The sequence below is a fragment of the Oncorhynchus gorbuscha genome, linkage group LG03 (assembly GCF_021184085.1).
Source record: "Oncorhynchus gorbuscha isolate QuinsamMale2020 ecotype Even-year linkage group LG03, OgorEven_v1.0, whole genome shotgun sequence".
NCBI lineage: Eukaryota > Metazoa > Chordata > Actinopteri > Salmoniformes > Salmonidae > Oncorhynchus > Oncorhynchus gorbuscha.
Genome location: NC_060175.1, coordinates 42,646,949 through 42,661,313, shown reverse-complemented (window position 1 = coordinate 42,661,313; position 14,365 = coordinate 42,646,949).

Genomic DNA, 14,365 nt, shown 5'->3' with positions numbered 1-14,365 from the left:
TGTGACAATTTCTTAATCTCTTATGAACTCGGCTAGCATCTCCTGAAGAGGAATATCACTATGGTTGGCACAGTTAGAAAGATCAAGCCTGAGCTCCCCCTGCACTCCTCGCAACAAGGGGTAGAGAGGCCTTCTCATCAAAGTTTGCCTTCACCCCCACCACCACTCTAGTTTCTTACGTCCCAAAGAGGAACAAGAATGTGGTCCTCCTGAGCACACTGCACAAAATGGCTGAGATCAGTGATCGTGAGGACAGGAAGCCAGCCATCATCCTGGACTACAACCACAACAAAGGAGGAGTAGACAACCTGGACAAGGTGATTGGAACTTACAGCTGCAGGAGGATGACTGCACGCTGGCCCCTGGTTATCTTTCATAACATCATTGATGTGTCCTCATACAATGCCTTCGTGATATGGAACAAGATCAACCCTACCTGGATGCCTGATAAGAGGAACAAGAGGAGGGTGTTCCTGGAGCAGCTGGGAAAGGCATTTGTAACTCCACACATTCAAAGAAGGGGGCACATCCCCCACACAGCAGCTTCTTCGGCGCTTGTGGAAGCTGTTCAGGGGGCTGAATCTTGTCCTGATCCACCCGAGGCTGCAGCTGTGCCAGGCAAGAGGAGGAGATGCCAATTCTGCTCCCCAAAGAAGGACTGTAAAACAAATGCCATGTGCTACACATGTGAAAAATGCATCTGCAAAGTCCATGCACACACACTTACATACTGTCCTGCATGTGCTAATTAGAGTTGATTGATTTATGTTCTTCACATTTTTGTTTTGTATCTATTATCTTATTTTATTGTTGTTGTTTATACACCTTGTGGGTGGGGGCAATAGTTTAGATGGGAGAAGACTAGTATTTTGTAGATGAATTCATCATTGTACAGTATATAAGAATATCACTATGTTGCCAAAAACTTTCAAGACTATTATTGTTTCCCTTCAATAAAATGCATTTCTGCTACTTTCTTTGGCTATACAAGTGCTATCTATTGCTAAAGAAATTGTTAACACCTATGCAGTACCTTTAGCAATAATAATAATAAACCTCTACTTTAGTAAAGAAAACAATTATGACAGGTGTGTTTTAATAAAAACAAGTGGTGTCCACTGATTAAATGCAGTATTTCTGTATTGTGAAGAGGGAAGACCCAGATATTCACAAGGTTTGTGATGAATTGCTGGTTGTTCCTTCATGCAAAATAGATTTGGAGTTTAAAATTCAATTAAGCTTCTTTATTTTAGGGGTTTAGTGAAGGAGGGTATTTTTTACCATTGGGACAAGGGGAGTATACAGAATGTTAGACTACACAAGGGTTAAGTTTCCCTGTATTAAAGTCCCTGGATGAGCATTTTCCTGTTTGCTTATGGCGGTATACAGCTCATTGACTGCAGTTTTAGTGCCAGCTTCGTCTGTGATGGTATGTAGACAGCAACGAAAAATACAGATGAACACTAGGTAGATAGTGTGGTCTACAGCTTATCATGAGATACTCTACCTCAGGCGAGCAAACCCTTGAGACTTTTAGATATCGTGCACCAGCTGTTGTTTGCATATATGCATAGGCCCCTGTCCCGTGTCTTACCAGAGGCTGCTGTACTATCCTGCCGATAGAGTGTATAACCCGTCAGCTGTATGTTCTTAATGTTGTCGTTCAGCCACTACTCGGTGAAACATGAGATATTACAGTTTTTAATGACCCTTTCGTATGATATACCTGATATCAGTTTGTCCCATTTATTTTCCAGTGATTGAACGTTAGCTAGCAGGACGGAAGGCAAAGGCAGATTAGCCACTCGTCGTCTGATCCTCACAAGGCATCCTGATCTTTTCCCGCTAAATCTCAGTTTCCTTCTCCAGGGAATGACGGAGATCTGGGCCTGGTTGGGTGCCTGTAGTATATCCCTCCCGTCCAACTCATTGAAGAAACACTCTTAGTCTAATCTGAGGTGAGTAATCGTAGTTCTGATGTCCAGAAGCTCTTTTCGGTCATAAGAGACGATAGCAGCAACATTGTGTACAAAACAAGTTATGAACCATGCAAAAAAAACTAACAAAATAGCATAGTTGGTTAAGAGCCAATACGACGGCAGCCATCCCCTCCGGCGCCATCTTGCAAAAGGACTATACTAGCCCTATACATTTAGTTGTCACACTGATTGACAATACCGAAATAATATATATTTTTTAAGAATAATATTATAGTGGGGCAAAAAGTATTTAGTCAGCCACCAATTGTGCAAGTTCTCCTACTTAAAAAGATGAGAGGCCTGTAATTTCATAGGTACACTTCAACTATGACAGACAACATGAGAAAAAAAATCCAGAAAATCACATTGTAGGATTTTTAATGAATTTATTTGCAAATTATGGTGGAAGATAAGTATTTGGTCACCTACAAACAAGCAAGATTTCTAGCTCTCACAGACCTGTAACTTCTTCTTTAAGAGGCTCCTCTGTCCTCCACTCGTTACCTGTATTAATGGCACCTGTTTGAACTTGTTATCAGTATAAAAGACACCTGTCCACAACCTCAAACAGTCACACTCCAAATTCCACTACGGCCAAGACCAAAGAGCTGTCAAAGGACACCAGAAACAAAATTGTAGACCTGCACCAGGCTGGGAAGACTGAATCTGCAATAGGTAAGCAGCTTGGTTTGAAGAAATCAACTGTGGGAGCAATTGTTAGGAAATGGAAGACATACAAGACCACTGATAATCTCCATCGATCTGGGGCTCCACGCAAGATCTCACCCCGTGGGGTCAAAATGATCACAAGAACGGTGAGCAAAAATCCCAGAACCACTCGGGGGGACCTTGTGAATGACCTGCAGAGAGCTGGGACCAAAGTAACAAAGCCTACCATCAGTAACACACTACGCCGCCAGGGACTCAAATCCTGCAGTGCCAGACATGTCCCCCTGCTTAATTCAGTACAAGTTTGCTAAAGAGCATTTGAATGATCCAGAAGAAGATTTAGAGAATGTCATACGGTCAGATGAAACCAAAATATAACTTTTTGGTAAAAACTCAACTCGTCGTGTTTGGAGGACAAAGAATGCTGAGTTGCATCCAAAGAACACCATACCTACTGTGAAGCATGGGGGTGGAAACATCATGCTTTGGGGCTGTTTTTCTGCAAAGGGACCAGGACGACTGATCCGTGTAAAGGAAAGAATGAATGTGGCCATGCATCGTGAAATTTTGAGTGAAAACCACCCGGGCAACAAGGAGTGGCTTCGTAAGAAGCATTTCAAGGTCCTGGAGTGGCCTAGCCAGTCTCCAGATCTCAACCCCATAGAAAATCTTTGGAGGGAGTTGAAAGTCTACAGGAACGGGCCACCGCCTTGATGTTGGTTGAGAACGACAGGGTGTTGTCCAGGATCACGCCAAGGTTCTTAGCGCTCTGGGAGGAGGACACAATGGAGTTGTCAACCGTGATGGCGAGATCATGGAACGGGCAGTCCTTCCCCGGGAGGAAGAGCAGCTCCGTCTTGCCGAGGTTCAGCTTGAGGTGGTGATCCGTCATCCACACTGATATGTCTGCCAGACATGCAGAGATGCGATTCGCCACCTGGTCATCAGAAGGGGGAAAGGAGAAGATTAATTGTGTGTCGTCTGCATAGCAATGATAGGAGAGACCATGTGAGGTTATGACAGAGCCAAGTGACTTGGTTATAGCGAGAATCGGAGAGGGCCTAGAACAGAGCCCTGGGGGACACCAGTGGTGAGAGCGCGTGGTGAGGAGACAGATTCTCGCCACGCCACCTGGTAGGAGCGACCTGTCAGATAGGACGCAATCCAAGCGTGGGCCGCGCCGGAGATGCCCAACTCGGAGAGGGTGGAGAGGAGGATCTGATGGTTCACAGTATCGAAGGCAGCCGATAGATCTAGAAGGATGAGAGCAGAGGAGAGAGAGTTAGCTTTAGCAGTGCGGAGCGCCTCCGTGATACAGAGGAGAGCAGTCTCAGTTGAATGACTAGTCTTGAAACCTGACTGATTTGGATCAAGAAGGTCATTCAGAGAGAGATAGCGGGAGAGCTGGCCAAGGACGGCACGTTCAAGAGTTTTGGAGAGAAAAGAAAGAAGGGATACTGGTCTGTAATTGTTGACATCGGAGGGATCGAGTGTAGGTTTTTTCAGAAGGGGTACAACTCTCGCTCTCTTGAAGACGGAAGGGACGTAGCCAGCGGTCAGGGATGAGTTGATGAGCGAGGTGAGGTAAGGGAGAAGGTCTCCGGAAATGGTCTGGAGAAGAGAGGAGGGGATAGGGTCAAGCGGGCAGGTTGTTGGGCGGCCGGCCGTCACAAGACGCGAGATTTCATCTGGAGAGAGAGGGGAGAAAGAGGTCAGAGCACAGGGTAGGGCAGTGTGAGCAGAACCAGCGGTGTCGTTTGACTTAGCAAACGAGGATCGGATGTCGTCGACCTTCTTTTCAAAATGGTTGATGAAGTCATCTGCAGAGAGGGAGAAGGGGGGGGGAGGAGGATTCAGGAGGGAGGAGAAGGTGGCAAAGAGCTTCCTAGGGTTAGAGGCAGATGCTTGGAATTTAGAGTGGTAGAAAGTGGCTTTAGCAGCAGAGACAGAGGAGGAAAATGTAGTGAGGAGGGAGTGAAAGGATGCCAGGTCCGCAGGGAGGTGAGTTTTCCTCCATTTCCGCTCGGCTGCCCGGAGCCCTGTTCTGTGAGCTCGCAATGAGTCATCGAGCCACGGAGCGGGAGGGGAGGACCGAGCCGGCCTGGAGGGTAGGGGACATAGAGAGTCAAAGGATGCAGAGAGGGAGGAGAGGAGGGTTGAGGAGGCAGAATCAGGAGATAGGTTGGAGAAGGTTTGAGCAGAGGGAAGAGATAAATAGGATGGAAGAGGAGAGAGTAGCGGGGGAGAGAGAGCGAAGGTTGGGACGGCGCGATACCATCCGAGTAGGGGCAGTGTGGGAGGTGTTGGATGAGAGCGAGAGGGAAAAGGATACAAGGTAGTGGTCGGAGACTTGGAGGGGAGTTGCAATGAGGTTAGTGGAAGAACAGCATCTAGTAAAGATGAGGTCGAGCGTATTGCCTGCCTTGTGAGTAAGGGGGGAAGGTGAGAGGGTGAGGTCAAAAGAGGAGAGGAGTGGAAAGAAGGAGGCAGAGAGGAATGAGTCAAAGGTAGACGTGGGGAGGTTAAAGTCGCCCAAAATTGTGAGAGGTGAGCCGTCCTCAGGAAAGGAGCTTATCAAGGCATCAAGCTCATTGAAGAACTCTCCGAGGGAACCTGGAGGGCGATAAATGATAAGGATGTTAAGCTTGAAAGGGCTGGTAACTGTGACAGCATGGAATTCAAAGGAGGCGATAGACAGATGGGTAAGGGGAGAAAGAGAGAATGACCACTTGGGAGAGATGAGGATCCCGGTGCCACCACCCCGCTGACCAGAAGCTCTCGGGGTGTGCGAGAACACGTGGGCGGACGAAGAGAGAGCAGTAGGAGTAGCAGTGTTGTCTGTGGTGATCCATGTTTCCGTCAGTGCCAAGAAGTCGAGGGACTGGAGGGAGGTATAGGCTGAGATGAACTCTGCCTTGTTGGCCGCAGATCGGCAGTTCCAGAGGCTACCGGAGACCTGGAACTCCACGTGGGTTGTACGCGCTGGGACCACCAGATTCTTTTGCTTGCCACCAACATGCAGTGTGACTGAAAATGCAAGTTTAGTAGATCAGTAGAGTTGATGTCATGTATGTATTAGATACAATATTATTGCCAAAGCTATTGTTAAATGTGTTTGGCTAGCCAAGCAATGTGTTGCTTGCTAGTTAACTGACTTAGCTAGCTTTATTGAGGGTTGGGTGACTGGTATAACTGGCTAGCTAGCTACTGTAGCCAGATACACTGAGTATACAAAACATTAGGAACAGCTTTCTAATATTGAGTTACACCCCCTTTTGGTTCCAGAACAGCTTAAATTCCTCTGGGCATGTGTTGACTCAAATGCTACTCCAAGTTGTGTGAAGTTGTCTGGATGTCTTTAGGTTGATGGACCATTCTTGATACACATGGAGTGTGGAAAACCCAGCAGTGTTGCAATTCTTGACACACTCAAACCGGTGTACCTGGCACCTACCACTATACCCTCAAGTAATCCTGGCCCAGGTAAACAGTGTCAAACGGCCAGGATTACTGTATTCTGGATCACATTTCATAAAATGTGGGAAACGGATCCTAGATTATAACTCCTACTCTGCTGTGATGTGCTGTATTTTTGTTAGGAGAAAACATGAAAGCTGCTCCAGGAATAGGAGATCATCATAAAATAAACTGCATTTAAATGCAGGCACAGCAGGCACACATGCCACCTGTGGTTTCACAGAAACACTCCACACTAGGAGGTGCAGGAGTTGATAAACATTGTCCTCATGGGTAAGTACGGTGAAGAAGCATCCCATCATAAAAGCATCTCAGAGAAGGAGCGCTGATCCAAGATAAAGTGTTGCCATCCATGAATCTCCCTCTGGCCTCCTTTCCCCATAGAAACCCCAGAAGCAGATCTGCATCTAGAGTGTGGAATGCAGTATTGTTATGTATCTTCAAAGTCTGATCGTTTCCCTATCTGAATATTACAGAAATTCCCAAAATCACACGGGAGTTGGAAGAAATAAAGTCTGTACTCCAAATCAGGCCCCAAAATGGTCCATGGGAGTCTGCTAACCAGATTGACATAAAAAAAGCCGACTACGGTTTGCAACTGCACATGGGGACAAAGATCGTACTTTTTGGAGAAATGTCCTCTGGTCTGATGAAACAAAAATAGAACAGTTTGGCCATAGTGACCATTGTTATGTTTGGAGGAAAAAGGGGGAGGCTTCCAAGCCAAAGAACACCATCCCAACCGTGAAGCACGGGGGTGGCAGCATCATGTTGTGGGGGTAATTTGCTGCAGGAGGAACTGGTGCACTTCACAAAATAGATGGCATCATGAGGTAGGAAAATATGTGGATATATTGAAGCAACATCTCAAGACATCAGTCAGGAAGTTAAAGCTTGGTCGCAAATGGGTCTTCCAAATGGACAATGACCCAAAGCATACTTCCAAAGTTGTGGCAAAAGGGCTTAAGGGCAACAAAGTCAAGGTATTGGAGTGTTCATCACAAAGCCCTGACCTCAATCCTATAGAAAATTTGTGGGCAGAACTGAAAAAGTGTGTGCGAGCAAGAAGGCCTACAAATCTGACTCAGTTACACCAGCTCTGTCAGGAGGAATGAGACAAAATTCACCCAACTTATTGTGGGAAGCTTGTTGAAGGCTATCCAAAACGTTTGACCCAAGTTAAACAATTTAAAGGGAACGCTACCAAATACTAATTGAGTATATGTAAACTTCTGACCCACTGGGAATGATCCCCTCTACTATTATTCTGACTTTTCACATTCTTGAAATAAAGTGGTGATCCAAACTAACCTAAGACAGGGAATTTTTACAAGGATTAAATGTCAGAAATTGTGAATAACTGAGTTTAAATGTAGTTGGCTAAGGTGTATGTAAACCTCCGACATCAACTGTAGCAATAACTTCTGCTGTTAATTCCTATAAAAAAATACAAGTTAAATGGGTTTCCATCGCATTTTCAAATCTACTGATGGTTTTGTCAACAATCAAATAAAGAACTAAATAGCTAATATGCCTACTCTGGCATCTGCGCTCTTGTCAACAGTTTGCATATTCAGTGCGGGTATAGCCTACATGATGATATTATTATGGACAAAAGAGCAAGTTTATTTTTATTTGTCAAATGGCAATCAAGCACTGATCATAATATCACCAGAATAAAAACATTGGAAAGGAGCATCAAGCTCATCAAATTGTACTTTCACCACCCTGTGAAGTACATCATAACTTATTTCATGTGTAGGCTAATAAACTACATGCTTTCTCGAAGTTGTTGTGGGAGGACCTATTTCTCGCATAATACAAACACCAAAAGATCCCACCTCGTCTAGCGTATCTTTGTTGTTGTAGACAGTTGGAAAGTTTACCGACAAATTTGCTTTTCTCATCAGGCCTGTCATGACATTTCTTATCAGATATGTACTTTACGGCTTCCCGAGTGGCACAGTGGTCTAAGGCTGATGGAGATTCTGGGTTCGAGTCCAGGCTCTGTCGCGGCCGGCCGGGATCGGGAGATCCATGGGGCGGCGCACAATTGGCCCAGCCTCGTCTGGGTTAGGGGAGGGTTTAGCCGGCAGGGATGTCCTTGTCCCATCGTGCACTAGCGACTCCTGTGGCGGGCCGGGCGCAGTGCACGCTGACACGGTCGCCAGGTGTACGGTGTTTCCTCTGACACAATGGTGCGGCTGGCTTCCGGGTTAAGTGGGCATTGAGTCAAGAAGCATTGCGGCTTGGTTGGGTTGTGTTTCGGAGGATGCACAGGCTTCGCCTCTCCCGAGTCCGTACGGGAGTTGCAGTGATGTGACAAGATTGTAACTACCAATTGGATACCACAAAATTGGGGAGAAAAAGGGGTAAAAAAATTATAAATAAAGACATACTTTACTTGCATAGAGAGGTTGGATTTTAATGTGGTTAGTGTTTGGAATAAATTGTGACCCATCTAGCCGGCCGGGAAGATTGACAGGTCCGGCCAGCCGGGTTGGTCAAATAGGCAGGTCCGGCCCCCAAATATGCAGGTCCGGCCGGCCGGCCCTCCAAATAGGCAGGTCCGGCTGGCCAGATAGGCAAGTCCTGCTGATCACATAGGCAGGTCTGGCCAACCAGTTAGACAGGTCCGGCTGGCAGGCCGGATAGACAGGCCCGGCCGGCAAGCCAGACAGACAGGCACAGCCGGCAGACCAGATAGGTAGGTCCGGCCCGGGCGGCAATATAGGCAGGTCCGAGCGATCAGATATTTGGAACTTGCTTGCCGGTCAGATAGGTTCTTTGCTGTTATACAGATGAAAACTACTCATTTCTGATGGCTTGAAAATGAAACCCTTTTTAAAGTATCTTTATTTTAAAATGAAGCTACAATTCCAATTTTATCTTCCAGAAGAGGTCAAATCTATATTACAGCAAATAATATGGCTAAACGCCAAAATACTGGTCAAATCAAGTCAAATGTATTTATATAGCCCTTCGTACATCAGCTGATATCTCAAAGTGCTGTACAGAAACCCAGCCTAAAACCCCAAACAGCAAGCAATGCAGGTGTAGAAGCACGTGGCTAGGACAAACTCCCTAGAAAGGCCAAAACCTAGGAAGAAACATAGGTACTGGTAGAGGATTAAATATATTTTCTTGGAAAACATTTATAAGAAAGCCATCATGTTTATGAATGACATTGTAAACAATGACAGTATAATTATATCTTACAACCAATTCATCCAGGTGTATGGAGATGAATGATCAATACAAAATTATAACCAACTCATCACAACTCGAAGGCAATTACTTAAAACAGAAAGGAATTAATTAGTTTGTCTGCAACAAATAAAACATCATAAATGGCTTAAAATTACGAATATAAATCATAAAATGTATCAGTTTCACTTACGGTCAAGATGTTTTACAACAATGCCGCATAAAATTAAAGATAGTGGGGAACAGGTTTTTATAATGTCCCAATAGCATTACATCAGGTTTATGAGCTGATTCACAAAACAACAATTGATGCATCAATTCGTTCTTTTCAATTTAAGCTATTATATAAAATTCCCACAAAAAAAGAATGCTCAATATATAGAGTATTCAACAGTCAGACCGGTACAGACTCTGCAATGCAGAAATCAATAGAGCATCTCTTTTGGTACTGTCCATTGGTGGCTTGTTTTTGGAGTCAGATCCAGGAATGGTTGTTATGTCATCATGTCACGCCCTGGTCGAAGTATTTTGTGTTTATCTTCATGTATTGGGTCAGGCCAGGGTGTGGCATGGGGTTTTTGTATTGTGGTGTGTTTTGTCTTGGGGTTTTGGTGTGTATGTATTGGGATTGTAGCTAGTGGGGTGATCTAGCAAAGTCTATGGCTGTCTGGAGTGGTTCTCAATCAGAGGCAGGTGTTTATCGTTTTCTCTGATTGGGAACCATATTTAGGCAGCCATATTCTTTGAGTTTGTCGTGGGTGATTGTCCTTAGTGTCCTTGTTCCTGGCTATGTTAGTTTTCACTAGTATAGGCTGTTTCGGTTTTCGTTACATTCTTTGTTTTGTAGTGTTTGTGTTTTAGATTCGTGTTACGTTTTTTTGTTCATTAAACATGGATCGCAATCTACACGCTGCAGTTTGGTCCGACTCTCCTTCACCACACCTAGAAAACCGTCACACATAATATCAGGGGGCGGTTGGACCTGCAAACTGTATTGCCGGCGTCTTTGGGTAGGCGGGGGTGAGCGCACTCTCAGTCCTGAGAATCCACTGTGGGAGCGGCCATTTGTATTGTATTGTTTTAAAAAAGCTAAATATTGCCTGGTTGGCTAGTTAGCTGCATTAGCTAAAGTTGGTTAGCTAGTTCACAGAGGACTTGTGGTCTCAATGTTTTCCCATATAAAACACAAACGGTTGCATCTGATGTACATGACAAATCATGTCTGTGAAGTCAGTTATACCTGTCAGCAGGGATGGAAATTAAGTTTAATACTTTACAGACTGGGCTAGTAGACAATGTGCCAAACTAGCCTGAGACACCAGTGAAAAGTCTAGTAGAACATTTTCCAAAATGGCCTTTAATGCAGTGAAATTTTGCCTTTACAAACATTGCATGCCACAGATTTAGGACCTGAATGTAGAAATTCATGGTCTGCTGGCCAGTTCCCCCGAATCCTTGTTACATTCCTGCATGTCAGTCCTTTCAGAGAAACCCGCTATCACTGTTGGACATCCTCAGTGACCTCAGGGCTCGGTTTTAACTTTCCTCTTGAGGATTAGAATCAGAACAGTTGTATAGCTCGTCTAGTTGAGCATTCCAGATCATTTCTCCATCCCAGCAGAAATGTCCCTTTCACATAGTAGGATTTTATATATGTCGATAGACTATTTGCACAGTCTATTTTACCATTACTATGGTCAAGTTTGTGGGTTATGGTATTAAAATATAGATGTTAGCATTTTACTAATCAACCTAGCTAGCTAGTAAAATTAACTGTTTTTGTTGTCTTTCAGATGGGTGGACCGAAAACCCAGTGACAACGCCTGGGTCTGCAGCTGTCATTTTCCGTTGAGCAAGAGAAATGGCCCTGTATTTACCAGAAAAGGTAGCTCATCCACCATGGCAGAAGAGGAAGATCCAGACCTATCCACCATGGCAGACAATGAAGTTCGAGGCCCCTCGGCCGCTGGAGAATGGCTGATGTCTGCACATTTGCAGAATGTTCTCATTGAGGTACACTACCAGTCAAAAGTTTTAGAACACCTACTCATTCAAGGGTTTTTCTTTATTTTAACTATTTTCGACATTGTATAATAATAGTGAAGACGTGACAACTATGAAATAACACATGGAATCATGTAGTAACCAAAAAAGTGTTAAAAAAATCTAAATATTTTAAATTTGAGATTCTTCAAAATAGCCATCCTTTGCCTTGACAGCTTTGCACACTCTTTTTGCACACTCTTAATGATTCCATATGTGTCACGTTGTATAAATGATGGGAGACAGGAGCAGGAATACGAGGTTAAACCTCTAAAAAATACCCGGGTCGAGACCCAAATAACAATACAAGGCATGAGACCCGTAATATACACTACACGGGACGAGACCTGTAATAACTGTAAATGCAGCACGAAAGCCGCAACAACAAAGCACAGGTACTCAAAACCAACGGACATGAGAAAAATAACCGACCGAGATAATGGTGAACAGAGGGCACATGTATACAATTACTAATCAGGGGGAATGGGAACCAGGTGTGCGTAATGAAACATTTCAGTAACGCCTAGAGTCCGGTGATGTTGACCTCCGGTACTGGTGTATGGAATTAGGGATCCGTGACAATGTGTTATTTCATAGTTTTGATGTCTTCACTATTACTCTAATGTAAAAAATAGCAAAAATAAAGAAAAACCCTTGAATTAGTAGGCGTTCTAAAACTTTTGAACAGTAGTGTACATCTTGAGGAAACATTGGGGCAGTTGAAGGTTCTTCAGGAGACTCAGCTTTATACTTGCAACAGGTATTCAGCGTCAGTTGTCTGATGAAGTACTTAGGATGGAAACAGGACTTCCAGACAAAGACATGTTCAACACTTTGCTAAGTGGAGGGTCGAGATGCTGTCATTTGAGGATCAAGTGTTTATGTCACTTATGAAGTTATGTCACAGCTACACCAACTTGCACCTGGCTCAACTACACAGTTGTAGTGCAAGCACTGTCAGCAATGTTACAATCACTTTCATTCATGTGATCCACAACCTTTTTTTCATTAGCATCATGAAGACTTCCAAGACGGGAGAAACTGCTGGATGGTCATGGACTGTACCGACATAGAAGTTTCTACTCCAAGTCAGTTGGATCTATTATGTATACCATTCAATGCACTCCTTAAAGCTACTCCTGGGAGTTGCACCTAATGTGGTGATAACATACTTCAGTGATCTGTATCCAGGATCTGAGTCAGACAAAGCCATTGTCAAGAAGTCAGGGTTTTAGAAGATCTTCACACCTGGAGACATGATTTTGGCAAACAGGTTTCTTGACCCAGAGCTTGATGCTTGCAGGAGTCACTATGAACATTCCTCCATTCCTGAACCATGAAAGATTTGCAGAGAGTGATATACATGTCACAAAAGACATAGCGTGGAACAGGATCCATGATGAGAGAAGAACAAAACAATGAGGCTTGAGGATTGGGTGTTGAGGGAACTCTTGTCACATTGTCCAAGGTGGGTTTGTGTTATAATAAACAATTCATTTTCTGTCCAGATAAAGATGTTGACACAGCATTGAAAAAGACCCACCACTGACTAAATGTCTCTTTGTTTTTCAGTCCAACAGGAGTGTGCCCATCCTGTGCCAGTGTAATCTGGTTGTGGAGACTACAGCACATTGAGCCTGTGGACAAACAGGTCAGTAACTCATCAAATATGATCCTGGATATACAAATCCATCGACTTCACTGCCTCTTCAATGGTATGGTATTGGTAATGGTATGGTATTCAATGGTATTGCACAGAATGGGCTCCTGAGTGGCGCAGCTGTCTAAGGCACTGCATCTCAGTGCTAGAAGCATCACTATAGACTCTGGTTCGATTCCAGGCTGTATCACAACCGGCCATGATTAGGAGTGACTTGCCTAGTTAAATAAAGTTTAAATATAAAATGTTTAAATAAATATGGACACTTGACCTCCACCACTGCTGTGGTGCCCACCAGGCCATCCGGTGAGGCACCCAGGATCCCGGACCCCATGACCCAAAGCCCTGACTCCTGCACATCCATCCCTGTAGCCATTTTGAATTCCTTGATGTCCTCCTCTTTGTTATCTGTGCCCCACTTTACAGACAACACTCCTTCCAACGACTGTGAACACCTTGAAATGCATTCTTTGTAAGAAATGTGCTTTATAAATTAAGTTTGATTTGATTGATGACATTACAGCTGTAGAATATTTAATAAACTCTGCAGTTTTTCCATGAAGTTCAAATTGATAACTTGGGATTTTATCACTTGACATACAGTATCAATCATAGTGGGAAGGATCCGATAAATCAAAACTGTGTGAATGCATGTACCACTCCAAATAAATATATACTGTGCCTTTTGAAGATATGTCTCTGGTCATGAAACTATAATACAGGCTGGATGTCTAAACAAAGTCAACTTTGAATGTCAATAGATTTTTAGGGTGCGTTCGTAAATTCACTCTGGCTGTCTACTCCGATTTCAGAGCACTCTCGTCTGAGTGTGCCAGAGAGCAGAATAACTGCTAAATTTACTAACGCTCAACACCAGTTGAATATGGCCGGTGTCAGTAAAATTCATCAACAAAAACTTAATTAAATTGCCACCAGCAGCACAGTCGCAGTCACCAACTCTCTAGATAACATGAACAGACTCACCAGCTCTGCTAGGGGAGTAAATTGGTAAATGAGGTGTTCTCTCATTTGTGTCTAGAAGTAGCTTGGAAGCTCTGAGGGCACTCTGGCACTCCAGATTAAATTTCCGAGCACACCCTTAGATTCATTCTCATCAATGACAACATTCTAGAACTGGTTATCACTCATCGAAGTCTGGTATCTGGAGTAATCTGGTTCATGATTATAAAATTGATTAAGCGGCTCTTTCCTTGTAGATTGTTGACAGCTGTACAGAACACATTGAATTGCTAAGATGCTCAGACTTAACTTAATAGCTACGTTTATCGACATAGGATAAACGTTATCCCTCATGCTATCTCTGCACAAA